Raw genomic sequence first — 20,174 nt, forward strand, 5'->3', positions numbered from 1 at the left:
GAAAAAAAAAAAAAAACATAGTTTAATTTGATTCAATCACTTTCCAATACTTAATAAAAAATGTTATCGTAGATTTTATAAATAAATTATTTAAGTTATAATTGAGTTTATTTGAATTGTCAAGCAACCTAATTATTGTATAAAAATATAATATATTGATGTTTTATATGTTTTGAGATGTTACAAAATTGTTAAATTATTTATAAATTCATAATTTTAGACAAGTTAAAACCTTTGTTATAATTTGGCATGACTTATTTTTTTTACTAAACTGTCTCAATATTTTATTTTTCCAAATTCGGTTTTCTTCAATATTTTAAAGACTTTTTTGCACGATTTTTTTATAAAAAAAAATTATAATTTATTTTAATAATTATTTATAACTTTTTATACAACTTATTTAAACTTTTTCTACAATATACATAAACTTTTATACAAGTTTTTTAAAACCTTTTTACATCATATCTAAACTTTTTTTACAACCCCGGAAGGTTAAAAAAACAAAAAAAAAATGGTTTAAAAAGTTTGAAATGTAAATACAAATGTTTAAAAAAATGATTCTTTTTAAGATTTAGGGGAAAGTTTAAAAAGGTTTCAATTCTTTTTACAACTTACATTTTTAAAACTTTTTTACTTACATTAAACATTTTAAATTTTAATATTATATTTTTTTCAACATTCCTAGCCTGTAAAAAATATAAAAAATATTGTAAAATAGTTTTTAAAAAGTTAGTAAAACTCAGTTAAAACTTAAAAATGGCTGTAAAAAGTTTTAAAATGGTATAAAAATTTTAAAAGTGTTGTATAAGAAGTTTTTAGTTTTTTTATAGTGTAAGAAAAATTGAAAGTGTTTTTTAAGATTCTAAAATAAATTGTAAAGTTTATAATTAAGATTAAAAAAGGTTGTAAAAAGTTTATAAAAAAGGTTGTAAAAATCTATAAAAAAACTGCAAAAAGTCTTAAAACATATTGTAAACTATAATTTAAAAAAATGGCATGAATATGTATTTAAAATAAATAAAAAAAAAACAAGAGAAAAAAAAAAAGCTAAACCCTAAGTTTGTTATTTGTACACAATAAAATAGGTTTGTTAGTAAGGAGATCCCGACTATTGTAAATTAAGTTTGAATATCGAGTATCCAATTTTGGTGAAAAATTAAAGAATGAAAGATTAGGCTTTTGATTGGCTGGTAAAAAAATATGAACGGATTGAGGCAGAGCCCGGCTTGTGGCGTGGTTCGCTTCACGGACAAAGACGAGGCTTTTGATTGGCCGGTAAAAAAATATGAGCAGATTGAGGGAAATAACAAACCACCAATACTATCTGTTCAACCATTTCAACCAAATCAAAATCATGACTGATGTGCACAAAAGTACTCACTAATTTTAATATTTATAACCTAACAAACTTAACTAACTATACACTTATAGGCAGTGTATCTAGTCAGATTACAGTATAGCTTGGGTAAGTCGGGTGTCGATCACAGGGAACAGTGTTACTAATTAATTTACTTACTATTAAATTGACCTAATTTATTAACAAGTTTAATAAGGGGTTTTATCTGATTTTACAAGATCAGATGAACTTAAATTCAAATTCAATATTTAAAAACACACACTCTTGTTTAGTGTTGAATCCACTTCTCCCTTATGGCTAGCTAATGATTACGGATTATTAAGCTGGTTTTTAGTTGTATTAGTAATTTAGTTCTATCTTACCAATACTTAACTAATTCATGTCAAACCATGTATGTTCACACATAATTAAACATAGAACTAATTATGAATGTAAATATGTTATGTAAGATTTGTTGTATAAAGGCAATTATGGTCACAGTACACGTTCTCTAGCACAGCTAAGCTTATTTATTCTAATTACTAACTAAGATTGGTCAATCCTAGCTCTAACAATTCAATGTTCACTAAATCATTATGTAAACAGGTTCATGCAGTTTAATGGTCACTAAGCTACACAGAACATGCAATCAAGCAATTAGATAAACAAATAATAACATGCTAGGTTAAACAAATCAAACACAAGCAATTTTTACCAACTAAACTTAATCCATAAGTATATAACTATTCATAAGTTCAAAGCTTCATCTAGCTAAACAAGAGTAGCTAGATTCAGCTGATCATCATAGCAACTAAATCAAAACATCTAAAACTAATGAAAGACATGTTCTTATTTAACTAAAAATAAACATTTACTTCTTTTGGTGTTGAAAACCCTCTTCCAGAACCTTTCTTTCGTTCTTATTCGTCTCCTGGAACTCCTTTCTTCTGCCAAAAGCTTCCTCTATTCGTAATTGTCAAGGATTTATATAGTTGCTGATATCCATAAATTCACGTCGTGAATAGTATGAAATTCACGTCGTGAGTTGTAGATAACTGTGCCCGTCAAGGATTCCTTCACCCGCGTACATATCTTCTAGAACCAATGATTCACGTCGTGAATCCTTTAAGTCTCACGTCGTGAATAACCTTTTTCCAGATTTACTTCACTTTTACTCTTTTAATTCCCAAAGTTTCTTTCTTTAACACTTTCAGTCCCCTTTTCTTCAAAATGTCTTCTTTTTGGCTGTAAATAACATTTAAGCTCATAAGTACCATTATTCTAAACAAATTACCAATTTATTAATAAAAATATACTTAAATATTACCTAAAAATAAGTATAAATATGACAATATCAAAATACCCCACACTTAGGCTTTGCTTGCCCTCAAGCAAATTTAAACTTAATTCTTAATTACTAACACTGCACAGAACAATCCGTCTCTAGTTCAGCCATTATGCCAAGACCTCAACGCATACATTTGTGTCTAAAATTTTCCTAAAGTACCCCCCCCCCCATATTTTAAATACTCACAATCTTCATAAACACTCGCCCACTTTTTCCGAACAATGCTCATTTTATGCAACCCTCCGAATCCATCCGCAGAAAACCTCTTTATCCTCAAGGTATTTTTAGTTGAGCAACCTAAGCATACATAATCTAGAATTACAACTTTTTCGATACCACTATAGAGCTCTTTTGGAGTTCTTCAATTCTTTGATATTTGATCTTTGATTTTTTTTATATTACATGTACCTCATTTTTTTCTTTTCACTCAAAACATACATGCTTAAGCAGAGGCGCTCAACCTTAACCTTTATTGTTTAATGATAATAATTTTCCTGGATACATTTCAGGTTTAGGTTGCTAAACATATTGCATCCCTCAAACCAAGCGGGGTTATGTTTTTGTTCCATGATTTCACTAAAATAAGGGAGGCCACAAATGCACTATAATGTATATTGGCTCAACTAAACATTTGAACTTTCATCGGATCATCCCGCATAATACTAGCAATTATAGCTCAAATTATTATTACCAGATTCAATTATTAAAAATTTGAATTTTTCAAAATTTTAAATTTTTTACTATCAAATTCTATGATTTTCTAGCAATTTACTTCTTCTACCCCTACCCCACACTTATTTCATACAATGCCCTCATTGTATGCATCAAATTTAAAGAAACTTAAAGAAAAGAGAGAAAAAGGAACAGACTCCCCTGGGATAGTGGCGTGAAGATCTCCAAAAGTGTGGAAAACGTGCATCTTGAATATGGACTCCAAAAATGGAAACTTGGTTCTTGAACTCGTGAAATAAGGAGTGTACCGGCAAAACACGAAATCGAGCCTTCAATCATCTTCAAATATGGTGTAAGTCTCCAAAAATAGAATGACCAATGTGGGAAAGCATACGCCACATTGCATGGTTGTAAAAAAAATGAGCCAAAATAATCTTGAATATATTGACAAGAAGAATAGCATTAACCCATAGAAGACTAAAATGTCAAGGGCCTTGAATCTTGTAAAAATCTAATATTCACGACGTGAGTGTGGAATAATTCACGACGTGAGATCAAAACTGAGCGTATTCTGAGAACCTCATGATAACTAACTCACGACGTGAATAATAAAAGTTCACGTCGTGAAAACTGGACAAGCAGAAAACATTGCCCAATTCTTTTTCTAATGTCTTAATGTATTAAGACTCTTCCAAAGTCATCAGTTTATGACTCTTTCGCTGACACTCCACTCTCTTAACTCACCCCACACTTATTTTGAAAATATGGGTCTCGACTCTCAGCATTAAACACTCCCGGCTAAAAACGTACGCATTCATAACTCGCTATCCCTCCTAGGCACTATGTAGCAATTTCTGAGAAACAATCAACAACGAAGAATAAAAGTAACATAATATTCAAAGTAGTTCTTACAATTCCATAAAAACAAACTAAAAACAAATCAAACAAAATAAATAACGATCAATCATCCTCCTCATTATCATGCGCTCCACTGGTACCAGCTCCATCACCTCCACGACCACCATACTCCGACCATCGTGGGCAAATCGGGTAATGATACCCTAAATGAGGCGGCTGCTCCACCCCAAGATGCCAAACAACATTCTCCATCATGCCGCCTATCCAATTCACACTCAACGATAACTGGTCAAAGTAACCAGCCATATCACCCCCAAAAGGCGCACCAACCATGGAAGCAGGTGGGTGTATCGGCTGCCCGTGGTCTCCCCTTCCTCTCACGTTCCTGCGCCTCGGTCTAGGTTCTGGCGCAGGTGGATCGGCTGGCTGATCATCCTCATCATCACCCTCAACATCCGATGGAACTATGCCCCAATGCGATCCAAAATTTCTGACCACCCGCATAGTCTCCAAATATCCCATACCAAAGTCATGCTCGTCCACACACGTCATGGATCTAGTAATATCGGGAACAACCAAATGATAAGAATGGGCCAAACGAGTAACAAAATGCCCCCCGCAAATAGGGCTCCCAGGGCGCGAACTCGCGGCAGACCCAGCCAGAAAACGGGCTAGAAAATACAGGATGTTGCAACAGACACCAGGCTGTAAGATGCACCATAAGAAAAATAAGTTCTGTTGAGTCACTTTATCTCCATGCCTCTTATGATTGATGGAAAAGGTGATGAACCGGTGGAGTAAACGATGGATCGGAGACCGAATACTGCTCTCGGGAGATACTCCGGAATTAAACATCCCGGAGGCAATGTTATGCCAAAAAGAATACCCCGTGACACCCTCCACATATCCTCTAGCAGCCCCACTCAAAAACATGCCAAACTCGGGAGTCATAGCCTCCTGTCTATCATACAGTCCTACTCTCCAAGCAAACTCAATCAGGCTGCACTCCCGGTACTCACCCTCCAATCGAAATACCAACGCCTGTGGCCAATGTGGATCTTGGACCGTTTCCTGAAATGTTACCATTGCGAAAAACTCGACGCAAAATTCCTTGTAGACCCGCTCTTGCACCCGGAACAGATTTTGCCAACCAGAACATGTGAACGAATACCCATCTCCAATGAATATCTTTGTCAAGAACGGGCCCACCCGGTCTACGAGCCCTACTTCCCTCAATCTTGTCCAATTGACTGTTGGAGCAACTGCAATTTCCCTGTTGTAAAGCCACCCCAATCTGTTGTTCCAACGGGTCAAAACATCACGGGCCGTTGTCGCGGGAAAATTGTAAAACGGGTGCTGTAACATCCCAAAATTCAAGACTAAAAATTTCTTTTAATAAAGTATCACTTAAAGTAAAATCATCATTTCAAAACATAAACAGAGTATTAGTTTTCGAAACACATGTTCATTATCAGAGTAAAACATTCCCAGGCTGACTAATCTATGGTGTGTACCATGCGATCATCCCGAGCTCCATCATCCTCTACCGGAAGTACCTGAAACCAAAACTGAAAGCCGTAAGCACGAAGCTTAGTGAGTTCCCCAGATACCACATACCATACAAACCATTCATAGCCAAGAACCATACATAACCGACTTATCCATAATCAAGTAAGGTGCTATGTGCCAAACATAGTCTTGCCATTATGCCACGGACCGCACGTGGTCTTCCTGGTCAAGCCTAGGCCGCTCCCTGGGTCTTACAGACAAGTGCCAAGGGCCACCCCCTGGTCTTACAGACATGTGCCAAGGGCCACCCCCTGGTCTTTTATGCAAGTATCACAAAGACAACCGTACATACTACTCTACTTAGCTAAACAACATACAGTGTGCCAGAAGCCACCTCCTGGTCTTTCATATATAATAGCATACAATGCGCCAGGAGCCACCTCCTGGTCTTTCATACATATTGCCTAGGGCTAACCTACGGGTCTTCCTATCATACATAATAACATACTGTGTGCCAGGAGCCGCTCCTGGTCTTTAATGCATATTCTAAATGGGCCGGCATTGGTGCCTTAGACCCATACAAACAGTGAGGAGACTCACCTTGCACTGCTGAACTCTGCTGATAATCCTCTGGCTGCTGACCGACAACTCTCTGAACTCCTGCTCCACTAGCTCCCCGAGCTACCAATATCAATGCAACCCTTAGTCTAACTATCTCCCGAAAGTCAACTAAGTCAACTCAGGTCAAAGTCAAAGTCCTGGTCAAAGGCAACCTTCCAGGTCAACCCTACTCGTCGAGTCACCATACTGACTCGTCGAGTTCATAAGTCCAGAGTCCTTCCACTCGCGACTCTACTCGCCGAGTCAGTCCATGACTCGCCGAGTCTACCGATTTCTGAGTCCTGACCTGTCCAACTCACTGAGTCTTTAATCGACTCACTGATTCGAGTCTAAACTCGAAGGGTTTGGGGTTTCGCGACTTGACTCGCCGAGTCCAAGAACAGACTCGCCGAGTCCAAGACAATCTTCATCCAACTCGCCGAGTTGTTCTTCCAACTCGCCGAGTTCATGCCCAACTTCATCCTACTCGACGAGCCGTTCATCCCACTCGTCGAGTTCCTCCTCATCTTCAAGCTGCTCGCCGAGTCCACTCAAAGGACTCGCCGAGTCCATCCGGTCCTTCATACATGCAGATGACTTTTGAGCCATGCAGGGACTCAAATCTGTAGATCTACCCTTCCCAAGCCTATTCCTCACGTAAAGTTGCAAACTTTACGTGTAGAGAAAGAGATCTAAGCAAAATACACCATAAACTTAGGGTTTAAGGCCAAGGGGCTTCAACATTGACTCAAGGGCTGATACTTTATGCTTCTCTAGTCCATAACACACTTGGATCTAAAGTAGCAACTCCAGATCCGGCTTCTAACTCAAATGGGTGTCAAACCATGGATTAAAAGCCCCAAATCTCACCACCATGGAAGACCTAAAGGAGAGAGGGACGACTTATTACCTTCAATATCTCAGAAAGGCTCCACAAACTCCAGATCTATAGTCCCTTCTTGCTCCTCCAAGTTCCCTCTTCCTTCTCCAAGCTTTAATGCACCTTCCAAGGCAAAAAAAATGGCTCAATCAAAGGTTATGACGGCTAGGGTTTGGTATCCAGGGCTGAAGAGGCAGTAAGGGAACCCTAGGAAGAAGATTAAGACGTTTATATAGGCTCCAAGTCCCGAATTTAGGGTTTTCCACGCACAGACCAAACTCGCCGAGTCACCTTGGCCTACTCGCCGAGTCGGTCACTTACTCCTTGACCCGGATCCCGCTCGGACTCGCCGAGTCCCTCCTTGGACTCACCGAGTCGACCCCTAAACTTAGTGTTTTCTTTCCTTTCTTGGTCCTCAAAACCTTGGGTGTTACAACTCTCCCCCACTTAAATTAAACTTCGTCCTCGAAGTTTGCCATGGCCCACCGCCTGCGATCCGCCTTCAATACCCACCAATTATCCCAACACCAGCTGCCTACCTTCGCTGGTTTTCCACCTGGTCATTCTGACTAACGTAAACCTCGCGGTTAAACCTCGGGTCAAACCTGACCCTGAACAACTCAGAAACACAACTTACTCAACCGACAACCTTCTGGTACTCTCTGAGTACTGCAACTGAACCCATAGGGGATTCACCCCTTCTTTCCTCACGCGATTCCCTTGCTTTCCCAAGGCGATGCCCCAAAACATCTATCTCCCCTGCCACTGTGAGGATCCTATCTTCACCAAATCCATTACTCCCGCTACTTCCCGTACGGGTCATTATCGCCAGTATCCACTGGGCATTCTTTCTACTATAATTGGTGTCGAGCACCCCACGACGAACTATCTGAATTTCACCATAGACTGCTTACCAGCACTGCTACTGGCTGGAAATTTCTGCTATTCCTTATCTGCCTTCCGGATGAACTGAGACCACCCTGGTCCCTACCAATCTACCAATTTCTGGATTACCGGCTCCCACCGGTCGCTAGCCCCAACTCAACTCCTAGTCGCTCCCAACGACTTTCGAAGAAACTTCACCAATAACCGCTCAATCCACTCTGCCACTAAATCATACACCTGATACATTCGCTCTAATGAATAGGAACCGATGAATGCTACGGGCCATCCCGTAGTCTTACAACACTTCTACGCTGCCAGCCAACCAAATCTACGGGCTGCCCCGCAGTCTTGCTAAACCAGTGCTATGGGCCACACCGTAGCCTAACCATACTCACATACGATTGCTGCGGGCCACACTACAGTCTTGCTAATCTAATGCTACGGACCACACCGCAGTCTTACTAATCTAATGCTACGGGCCACACCGCAGTCTTACTAAACCAGTGCTACGGGCCACACCGTAGCCTAACCATACTCCCATACGATTGCTGTGGGCCACACCGCAGTCTTGTTAATCTGATGCTACGGGCCACACCGCAGTCTTACTACACTTCTCTTAATGCTACGGCCATCCGGTAGTCTGACAACACCTTTCCCCACCGACTAGCTGCTAGTGGATGCTACGACTAACCCATAGTTGATCATACAGCACCACCGAGTACTCCCAAGTGGTACTCATGTCCCAAATGGAACTCCCAACCGATTCCTATGTAATTCACGACCAGGAATTTCGAGAATGAGGTCTCACAATTGACAAGTGTTCCAAACTTCCAATTTACACTATCCTCCAATCATACAGTCACCTGAGCCGTCTTTCTTCCTAACAGGAGAGCAAAACTTATCCTAGTTTCAAAACCCCTTCTACTCCCATAACCTGATTGTTTCTCCCCTACTTAGCCTCAGCTAAGTCTTTACTGCCTGCGAAAACCCGAATATTTCCATTCCTTCCTTCCTTACACGATAGGCATGATAACCACCATCTCCCTATCCCTGCTAGCGATCCGTCTCTAGCCCACTCCAACTACCGTATGATTACCGAATACTAGATGAACACCTCCCGCATCCCTGATGCTAAAAAAAATCCCCTAAGCTCTAACTATTGTCCTTATAGTCTGAATAACTGGGCACAGACTCCTTGGTGATAAGCCACTTTCCTTGATGCTTCCGAAAGCCATCCCGAATGCCCAGATTAGAACCATCAAACCCCGATGATGGTGGCTGACCACTTCCCGAACCATTTTCAACCGTAACCGAGATGATACTGAACACTTCGAACCCGAAGTGAAAGATGACCTACACTAGCTACTAATAGCTCCTGGTATGCAATTGGCATATGACAATTCCAAAATACAATCCAAATACAAGCAGAGAGACAAATCATACATAAAATCGCCTGAGTCCAGGGTAAAAACTTCCCTAATTCACCTAGGAATGAAAATAGTCATAGATACGTACCTGCAACATTTCTTCCTGTAATCCAGATCTTCCGCATCTGTCACTGCATGGCACTACCCTCTCGCCCATCCGTAATCCTCATAGTCGCTGGGGCAGGCGCACTCCCCGCTCCTCCCCTCATCATCGGGCAGTCGGTCCTCTTGTGGCCCACCTGATTGCAGTGAAAACATAATGGGCTTGCCCCCCGTGGGCAGTCCCTGCTGACGTGACCATCACTGCTACACTTGTAGTAGCCGGAACCCCTGGAACGACACACTCCCTCGTGCGGTTTCCCGCACGTGCTGTACTGAATCCGGCCCTGCCGACCCACTAATCGCTGATCTGAAGTCTTGGGTCTCTTCCCGGGACCCTCCAAAGTGAATGTCTGATCTGACTTCCTCTTCGCAATGTGCTCCAGGTCGATCTCCCTCTCCCTAGCTCTGGCAATCATAGAGTCCAGGGTCGAGCATGCCGAGAAGCTGACATGCTCCCGAATCTCCGCTCTCAACATGTCATGATAGCGGGTCCTCTGCATCTCATCATCCCCTGCATACTGAGGAACTAATAGGGCCCTCTCCCAAAACTTGGCGGTAATCTCCGCCACCGACTCTGTCGTCTGTCTCATGTCTAGAAATTCTCTGGCCAGCTGCTGAAGCTCCACTGCCGGTGCAAACTCCGCCCTAAACCTGGTCACGAAGTCTGACCAGGTCATAGCCTCGACGACCGAAACTCCCAATGAGTCTCCAACTGACTCCCACCAATCTCTAGCTCTGTCTCTCAAACATGCCGCCGCAAAGCGGACCTTCGACCTATCCGGGCAGAAGCTCGTCAACTGTGCAGACTCAATGTCTGCGATCCATCTCCTGGAAGCAATGGGGTTCTTCACCCCGTGAAAATCCGGCGCACCACACCCTCTGAAGTCCTTGAAGGACAGCGTGCGCGTACCTGCCTGGCCAGACGCCAAATCACTCCTGAAAGCTCGGAGGCGATCCTCCATCAGCTCAATGATCCCCTCCTTGATCGACCCGAAAATGACCTGGGTCGCCTCAAGGATGCCTTTCGTAATCTCAGATGCGATAAACTCGCGCAACCCATCATCAACTGGTTCGGATCTCGCGCCCGAACCTGATCCTGAACCGGATCCTGACCCGCCCACTGGTCTCTCTCGCAACGTCACCATGCTGAAAATATAACACAACCACTATCAGAATACTAATCACTGCTGCGAGGCCAAACACACGCACTACCAGGTTCCCGGTCTTGTCTCGGCCCTTCCCGAATCGAGTACGGATCCTCTGCTTTCAGTAGTACGGGCCCATACTACCTTCCACATCTATCCGTACTTTCCTCAAGAACTACCTTGACTCCACCAGGTCCCTTTCTACTACTTCTGCTTCCAGCACTACCTCATCCTAGGCTGACCCTAGGGAAACCTTTGACTCAACTCAAACCAGTCCTCAACTGCTGAAGGCTTCCTTGCGATGCCAGTTAGCCATCACCTGGATACCATCACATGTGACGAGGCTCAGATAATCCTTCAAGTAAAAGACTCGTCCCTACAACGGTTGGACTCAAACGAGAGTTGTGCAATAGGTCCAAGTCCAGAACTCTGAGATTATTCAACCCTGATCACATGTAACGTGTCGTATCCACTTAATGGCTAACTCCCATCACTCAAAATCCCACAATGCACAAAGCAAGCAGCATTCAGAAGAGGGGAAAATCTAACCACAACATACTCAAGCAATCATACACATATAGCAAAAATCTGGACTAGCATGCAACACAAACTCATAACTCAGGCATAACCTAAACAGGCTATCCTACTACTGTCTAATCAGTACTACTATGCAGCTCAAAAGCACAAATAACAGGCACATAAGGCATCATCCCTAGATCCTTAGTCCTATTCTATCATGCTGTTCTATTAGCTGATAATCAAAACATAGTCTTGTATGGGTATTTTGGGGTACTTACTTGAGTTCGGCTAATTGCATGCACCACACCTCTTTTCTCTTTTCAAAGTTCTTTTCTTTCTGAATTCTTTTTGCTTTTCTAAAACCGTTTTCTTCCTCAAAACTCTCTTTTACAAAACTGTCTTTTCATTTTGAAAACTCTTATACCAATCCCTCAGTTTGATTTCAGACATGCTCGAGAGCATGTCCGAATCCCTCAAACCAAGGCTCTGATACCAACTTGTAACATCCAAAAATTCAAGACTAAAAATTTCTTTTAATAAAGTATCACTTAAAGTAAAATCATAATTTCAAAACATAAACAGAGTATTAGTTTTCGAAACACATGTTCATTATCAGAGTAAAACATTCCCAGGCTGACTAATCTATGGTGTGTGCCATGCGATCATCCTGAGCTCCATCATCCTCTACCGGAAGTACCTGAAACCAAAACTGAAAGCCATAAGCACGAAGCTTAGTGAGTTCCCCAGATACCACATACCATACAAACCATTCATAGCCAAGAACCATACATAACCGACTTATCCATAATCAAGTAAGGTGCTATGTGTCAAACATAGTCTTGCCATTATGCCACAGGCCGCACGTGGTCTTCCTGGTCAAGCCTGGGCCGCTCCCTGGGTCTTACAAACAAGTGCCAAGGGCCACCCCCTGGTCTTACAGACATGTGCCAAGGGCCACCCCCTGGTCTTTTATGCAAGTATCACAAAGACAACCGTACATACTACTCTACTTAGCTAAACAACATACAGTGTGCCAGAAGCCACCTCCTGGTCTTTCATATATAATAGCATACAATGTGCCAGGAGCCACCTCCTGGTCTTTCATACATATTGCCTAGGGCTAACCTACGGGTCTTCCTATCATACATAATAACATACTGTGTGCCAGGAGCCGCTCCTGGTCTTTAATGCATATTCTAAATGGACCGACATTGGTGCCTTAGACCCATACAAACAGTGAGGAGACTCACCTCGCACTGCTGAACTCTGCTGATAATCCTCTGGCTGCTGACCGACAACTCTCTAAACTCCTGCTCCACTAGCTCCCCGAGCTACCAATATCAATGCAACCCTTAGTCTAACTATCTCCCGAAAGTCAACTAAGTCAACTCAGGTCAAAGTCAAAGTCCTGGTCAAAGGCAACCTTCCAGGTCAACCCTACTCGTCGAGTCACCATACTGACTCGTCGAGTTCATAAGTCCAGAGTCCTTCCACTCGCGACTCTACTCGCCGAGTCAGTCCATGACTCGCCGAGTCTACCGGTTTCCGAGTCCTGACCTGTCCAACTCACCGAGTCTCTAATCGACTCACTGATTCGAGTCTAAACTCGAAGGGTTTGGGGTTTCGCGACTTGACTCGCCAAGTCCAAGAACAAACTCGCCGAGTCCAAGACAATCTTCATCCAACTCGCCGAGTTGTTCTTCCAACTCGTCGAGTTCATGCCCAACTTCATCCTACTCGACGAGCCGTTCATCCCACTCGTCGAGTTCCTCCTCATCTTCAAGCTGCTCGCCGAGTCCACTCAAAGGACTCGCCGAGTCCATCCGGTCCTTCATACATGCAGAGGACTTTTGAGTCATGCAGGGACTCAAATCTGTAGATCTACCCTTCCCAAGCCTATTCCTCACGTAAAGTTGCAAACTTTACGTGTAGAGAAAGAGATCTAAGCAAAATACACCATAAACTTAGGGTTTAAGGCCAAGGGGCTTCAACATTGACTCAAGGGCTGATACTTTATGCTTCTCTAGTCCATAACACACTTGGATCTAAAGTAGCAACTCCAGATCCGGCTTCTAACTCAAATGGGTGTCAAACCATGGCTTAAAAGCCCCAAATCTCACCACCATGGAAGACCTAAAGGAGAGAGGGACGACTTATTACCTTCAATATCTCAGAAAGGCTCCACAAACTCCAGATCTATAGTCCCTTCTTGCTCCTCCAAGTTCCCTCTTCCTTCTCCAAGCTTTAATGCACCTTCCACGGAAAAAAAATGGCTCAATCAAAGGTTATGACGGCTAGGGTTTGGTATCCAGGGTTGAAGAGGCAGTAAGGGAACCCTAGTAAGAAGATTAAGACGTTTATATAGGCTCCAAGTCCCGAATTTAGGGTTTTCCACGCACAGACCAGACTCGCCGAGTCACCTTGGCCTACTCGCCGAGTCGGTCACTTACTCCTTGACCCGGATCCCGCTCGGACTCGCCGAGTCCCTCCTTGGACTCGCCGAGTCGACCCCTAAACTTAGTGTTTTCTTTCCTTTCTTGGTCTTCAAAACTTTGGGTGTTACAGGTGCAAACCCGCAACCCCAGCTGGAACCTCTCTTCTTGGAGCCATTCCTGCAAAAACACGGAAAAGAAACAGCCAAAACAAATATCCACAAATTAAACATAGAGGAATATGAATTCTGTTCAGCCCCAGAATTCACGTCGTGAATCATGTAAGATTCACGTCGTGAGTTCGTAATCCCAGAAGGCAGAATCGTATTCATCGGGGAGAAATCCAGTTAAAATATCTTTGGGTTTTACTCCTAAACTACTTCCAAACACTTAGCATGAACATTCAAAGGTTATCACAAACTGTAAAGAATTAATTTCTTCATTTAACAAACCCTAACCCTAAGTTCCTCTACTAGAACCAAAACTTAAACGTAATAATCAATAATTGGTACCTTTGTTGGAAGTATTACGTAAGCACAAGGGTGATTAGTAGAATTGTCGGCTAAAATCGCAGCAATGGGGACCAAGGGGGACCAATTTCTGTTTCCACTTCGTGAACAATAAACAAATGAAAGGGTTTACTGGTTTCCAGGGACTTATCATGTGGTCCCGTACTTTTAAACATTCACGTCGTGAATTCTATACGATTCACGTCGTGAATAGTGTTTGGGCTTAAATTTGGGCCATGTACTCACGGACTGATCTTGGGCTTGCTAGTCTAATGGGTTAAGCCATATCATGGATTATGTGTCCGGTTCATTCGCAATTCACGTCGTGAACGGCTAACTATTCACGTCGTGAATAAAGTCTGAAAAAATCAATTGTGACTAAGTCCTCAATTATTACTACTTCCATTTTAAGGTCCCTACATTTTGTTCTAATAGAGTTGGATGACTCGATCCAAGTTTTTAAAACTAAAATGCAAAAAGAAAGAAAAAAAAATTTAAAACCAAACTCGGGTTGCCTCCCGAGAAGCGCTTCTTTTTCTTGGAGTCTTGAGCTGGACTCCGTGCCTCCTACGTTGAGTCTTCGGAAGAGTCCTCCACCAAGATCTTTTGTTCCTTGAACCGCCTCTTGTAAGCTTGAACTCGCCTTTTATATGCCTTCTTTGAATTCTCCTTTTTAGCTTTTCCCTCTTCTTCAGGCTTGCGTTTTGTGCCCTTGGGTTCCTCCTTGCACTTTATGTCATTCTCCTCTTCTTTCACCACCGGCCTTGTTACTCTGGAAGTGACCTCCTCTTCATCACTTGTTATTTCCTCATCCTCTTTGCTTACCCAAGAATGCGGGCTTTTGTAAGCTATGACTTCAATCAAATATGGAACAGATGCCCTTGGTTTTGTCCTTTTGACTTGATGAACTGCCTTTATTTCTTCTTCCATAAGCTTTTCCAGTTCTTCTAGTTCATTCTCTTCATTAATTGTGAACATCTCTTCTTTATCTTCTTGAAAGTCATCTTTTATCCCAAAGACTTCTTGTTCATCTCCAACCCCCAAAGACTGCTTCTTTAATTTCCTTCGAGTGTCTATCAAGTCTTGCAGTAATTTCTGGTTCTCGGGAACTTTAGATAAGGACTCGACAAAGGGGGTATTAATCGGGATCCCCTTCACATGCTTGACAAACTCTCTATGCTCTCTCTCGAGTGGACTAAGGGTAGCTTGGGAAGGAAAAGGCAAATGCGGCTGATAAACCAAACTAACTGCAGAATCTTTCTGTTCTTGATGGGCCCACGTCGTGAACTTATAAGGTTCACGTCGTGAATTCTGGAACTCAGCAGCTTCATGATTTTCGAGCTTGATCTTCTTCATCTTTTGATCGGGCTTCCGTGGTTCTTCTTCCAATGCTTCCAGGAACTCCGAGATGGCTTCTTCTTCGGTGTCTATGGCCATTACATGAGATTGGTTCTTTACTTCGGGATTCTTCGGGGATAACTTCTCATGAACTAGCGTGGCTAGTTGACCAAATTGTACTTCAAGGTTATGGATGGAGGCTTGCTGATTCTTTATCAAAGTTTGTTGTTCCAGAATAGCAGAATCGGTGGCATCGTGTCGCTTTTCCGATGCTTCCATAAACTTCATTAAAATGGTCTCTAGGTCGGGTTTCTTCTTGGCTGGTGGCTGCTCCTTTTGATAGAGGCCTCGACCTGTCTACCTATACTTCTCTTCTTTTTGCTTCTTATACTCCTCATATGGCAGCCACTCCTTTTTCGGTTTCCTCCAGTCCTCATCAAATTTATCCCCACTAGAGTAGCATACTTGAACCTTTCTATTCCCATAATCATCTACATTGCAGTCCTTTGTCAAGTGTGGACCACTGCATCTCTCGCAACCTACTCTTATGGCATGTATCGACTGGTCCATCTGTGTTATCTTGCGGTCCATATTATTTAACATGGCCATGACCGCTGCTATTTCTTCAGTTTGGGACCCTCCTCTGCCTTTGATTCCTTCTTGCCTCGGGTTGTGGTATTCGCCAGAATGCTTCGCGAATTCTTCAATTAGCTCCTTGACCTCCCTTGGATTTTTCTTTGTCAACGGTCCTTGAGAATCAAGGAGTTGTCTTATCATCACATTGACCCCATCATAAAAGATTGACATCTCTTGCTGCACATTTAGGTCATGCTGAGGGCAATTTCTGAGTAAGCCCTTGTACCGCTCCCATGCTTCGTATAGTGACTCCCCCGGCTGTTGCTCAGAGTTGGCTATTGCCTTCTTGAGTTTGGCTATCTTGGATGGCGGGCAAAACTGGTCCAGGAATTGCTCACGCATTTGGGCCCAAGTGGTGATTGTACCCGGTGGGAGTGCTTTTAACCACTCCTTAGCAGCTCCTTTGAAAGTGATGGGAAACATTCTAAGCAAGACTGTGTTTCTGCTGACATTTGGGACATTAAAGTAGTCCGCAATGTCATTGACTTCATCTAGATTCTTAAAAGCATCCTCATGATCTTTCCCGAAAAATGGGATGTCCTTCAGGGCAGTCAATATGTGTCCCTTCAGCTCGAATGTGGTAGTGGCAGGTATTGCGGGTTGGACTAAACCGGGACCCACATCTTCTCGGATCCGCTTCTTATAAGCTCCCATGGACATTTCTTCGATCGCTGCCATCTCGTTCCTTGGCTCGTTCTCGGGTTCGCTTGTGTGTTCTTCAAATTCCGGCTCGGTATCGTATTCAGACTCGGTTTGGACGGGTGTCTGATCAAAGTGCTCAATATTGCTCTTGTGCCTCGCGGATGAACTTGACTCTCCTGTTTTCTTTCCCGACTTCCTTGAAAAAGCCGACTTCAATCCTTGCAAGGGCGTCTTTTTCTTGTGAAGTGCAGACTCGGGGTCTTCAAGTGGTGGCACCAAGTGTGTGTTTGAACTTCAGGTCATGAACTTCTGCAACTTGCTAAACTAAACACGTAAAAGTAGACTAAAATAAGAAAAATTAAAAACTGAACTCTCAGCTTTCACGTCGTGAGTTTATTAAAACTCACGTCGTGAACTCTGTGACAGAAAAAAATATACTATCTATGCAAGTGAAATGATATCAATGACAATAAAACTAATATAATAATAAAAAAAAGTAACTAAAAACAAATAACGAATAATCAAAATAAACTAAATTAATTGAAAGTCGTTCCCTGACAACGGCGCCAAAAACTTGATGTGCACAAAAGTACTCACTAATTTTAATATTTATAACCTAACAAACTTAACTAACTATGCACTTATAGGCAGTGTACCTAGTCAAATTACAGTATAGCTTGGGTAAGTCGGGTGTCGATCACAGGGAACAGTGTTACTAATTAATTTACTTACTATTAAATTGACCTAATTTATTAACAAGTTTAATAAGGGGTTTTATCTGATTTTACAAGATCAGATGAACTTAAATTCAAATTCAATATTTAAAAACACACACTCTTGTTTAGTTTTGAATCCACTTCTCCCTTATGGCTAGCTAATGATTACGGATTATTAAGCTGGTTTTTAGTTTTATTAGTAATTTAGTTCTATCTTACCAATACTTAACTAATTCATGTCAAACCATGTATGTTCACACATAATTAAACACAGAACTAATTATGAATGTAAATATGCTATGTAAGATTTGTTGTATAAACGCAATTATGGTCATAGTACACGTTCTCTAGCACAGCTAAGCTTATTTATTCTAATTACTAACTAAGATTGGTCAATCCTAGCTCTAACAATTCAATGTTCACTAAATCATTAGGTAAACGGGTTCATGCAGTTTAATGGTCACTAAGCTACACAGAACATGCAATCAAGCAATTAGATAAACAAATAATAACATGCTAGGTTAAACAAATCAAACACAAGCAATTTTTACCAACTAAACTTAATCCATAAGTATATAACTATTCATAAGTTCAAAGCTTCATCTAGCTAAACAAGAGTAGCTAGATTCAGCTGATCATCATAGCAACTAAATCAAAACATCTAAAACTAATGAAAGACATGTTCTTATTTAACTAAAAATAAATATTTACTTCTTTTGGTGTTGAAAACCCTCTTCCAGAACCTTTCTTTCGTTCTTATTCGTCTCCTGGAATTCCTTTCTTCTGCCAAAAGCTTCCTCTATTCGTAATTGTCAAGGATTTATATAGTTGCTGATATCCATAAATTCACGTCGTGAATAGTATGAAATTCACGTCGTGAGTTGTAGATAACCGTGCCCGTCAAGGATTCCTTCACCCGCGTACATATCTTCTAGAACCAATGATTCACGTCGTGAATCCTTTAAGTCTCACGTCGTGAATAACCTTTTGCCAGATTTACTTCACTTTTACTCTTTTAATTCCCAAAGTTTCTTTCTTTAACACTTTCAGTCCCCTTTTCTTCAAAATGTCTTCTTTTTAGCTGTAAATAACATTTAAGCTCATAAGTACCATTATTCTAAACAAATTACCAATTTATTAATAAAAATATACTTAAATATTGCCTAAAAATAAGTATAAATATGACAATATCAATGACACTTCAAATTTTTGTAAAAAGAAGAAGAAGAAAAGTGAAGGCACTTGTGTTGCAATTTATTAGGCGGCTGCAAACTAAAAAGAAAGAACCATAATAAATAGGGTGCATAATATAAATTTTGGGCTTAGTCAAATTTAAATTGAGAGATATATTTTTATTCGGCTAATTTTTTGGAGGCTAAAGTTGGTTTAAGTCTAAGTAATTCCATAGTAAACTTTGGTTTCTTGGTTTAATTTTGGGCTAATTTTAAACGTATATTAGTAAAATGTAATTTTTTAATGTGTAACATAATTGCTTATGTTTAATATTGATGTTTTTCATTTAACCTAATGTAAAAAAATAAAAAATGAAAAAGTAAATAATATGGAATAATAAGCATGTTGATAATGAACACCTCAACATATAATCGAGATGAGATGTGCATAAATGACAATCGGTAGTGTTGGCATACCCTTAAGGGGGTGTTTGGATAAATAGTTTTTAGCTTATTAGCTTATTGCTTATTGCCATGGAAATAAATACTTTTTTAAATTGCGTTTGGATTAGCAATAAGCAATAAACATTTTAAGTGTTTGACAAACAAAACAATTTATATGAGTAAAATGACCAATAAGCAATAAGCAATAAGCATTCCCCCTTGCTTATTAAAATCAGGTTATTCCTACCATAATAAACTGATTTTTAAAGACTCCTATCCAAGCACTTAAATTTGTTTATTGCGGTGGGATTAAGCAATAAGCAATAAGCAGCCTATTTTTTCCCTATCCAAATTGATTTCGGTTTTCAAAATATAGATTCGAATAGTTCAAACTAAATTCAAATCCGATCTGATCCGATCCGATCCAATTACAATTCGGTTGAATCGGTTTTTAAAATTTGGTTTTAAAAAAACAAAACATTTTAAAACGACATATAATTATAATATTATCCATTTTTTATAAAAGAAGCAAAAACAAATTTATTTAGTTGTGATTTAAAATTTATAAAGAATTATTAATAAGGTATATTATAGTTTAATATTTAATAGATAAAAAAAACTTTTGAGAAAAAATATATATTAATGTTTTTTATTAGGTGAAACTTTTTGAACTTATTTGAAAAATATACTATAAAATTAATAAATAGTTATAGGTATATTAAAATTAAATAAATAATAAATTGTTATTCGGGTTTTTTTGGCCTATTCCGTTCTTATTTTATAAACCATAATCAATCTGAAATCCAAAATAATAATTCGGTTTATTGAAAACCAATCCGAATATCCAATTTAAATAGTCTGATCCAAATTGTTGAATTAAACCATTCGATTTTATCCAAATAATAATCAGCCTACTTAAAAGAGTCATGCTTTTTTTTTTTCTTATGAGGTCTCTCAAATAGGTATGATGGGAATGGGACTACAACTCATAGTCTAATGAAGTC

The 20,174-nt window shown here is 40.5% G+C and overlaps 1 non-coding gene across 1 annotated transcript; it reads left to right on the top strand.

The window, feature by feature from the left end:
* The first annotated feature begins 16,383 nt into the window (after nt 1–16,383).
* On the top strand, nt 16,384–16,490 carry LOC145080688 (small nucleolar RNA R71). The gene has a single exon (XR_013695279.1). It is a non-coding gene; the product is annotated as a small nucleolar RNA R71 (small nucleolar RNA).
* Nucleotides 16,491–20,174: the final 3,684 nt, after the last annotated feature.

Source organism: Lactuca serriola, chromosome 1, assembly GCF_051521515.1.
Source record: "Lactuca serriola cultivar US96UC23 chromosome 1, Lser_US96UC23_V15, whole genome shotgun sequence".
In the NCBI taxonomy this organism is placed as follows: Eukaryota; Viridiplantae; Streptophyta; class Magnoliopsida; order Asterales; family Asteraceae; genus Lactuca; species Lactuca serriola.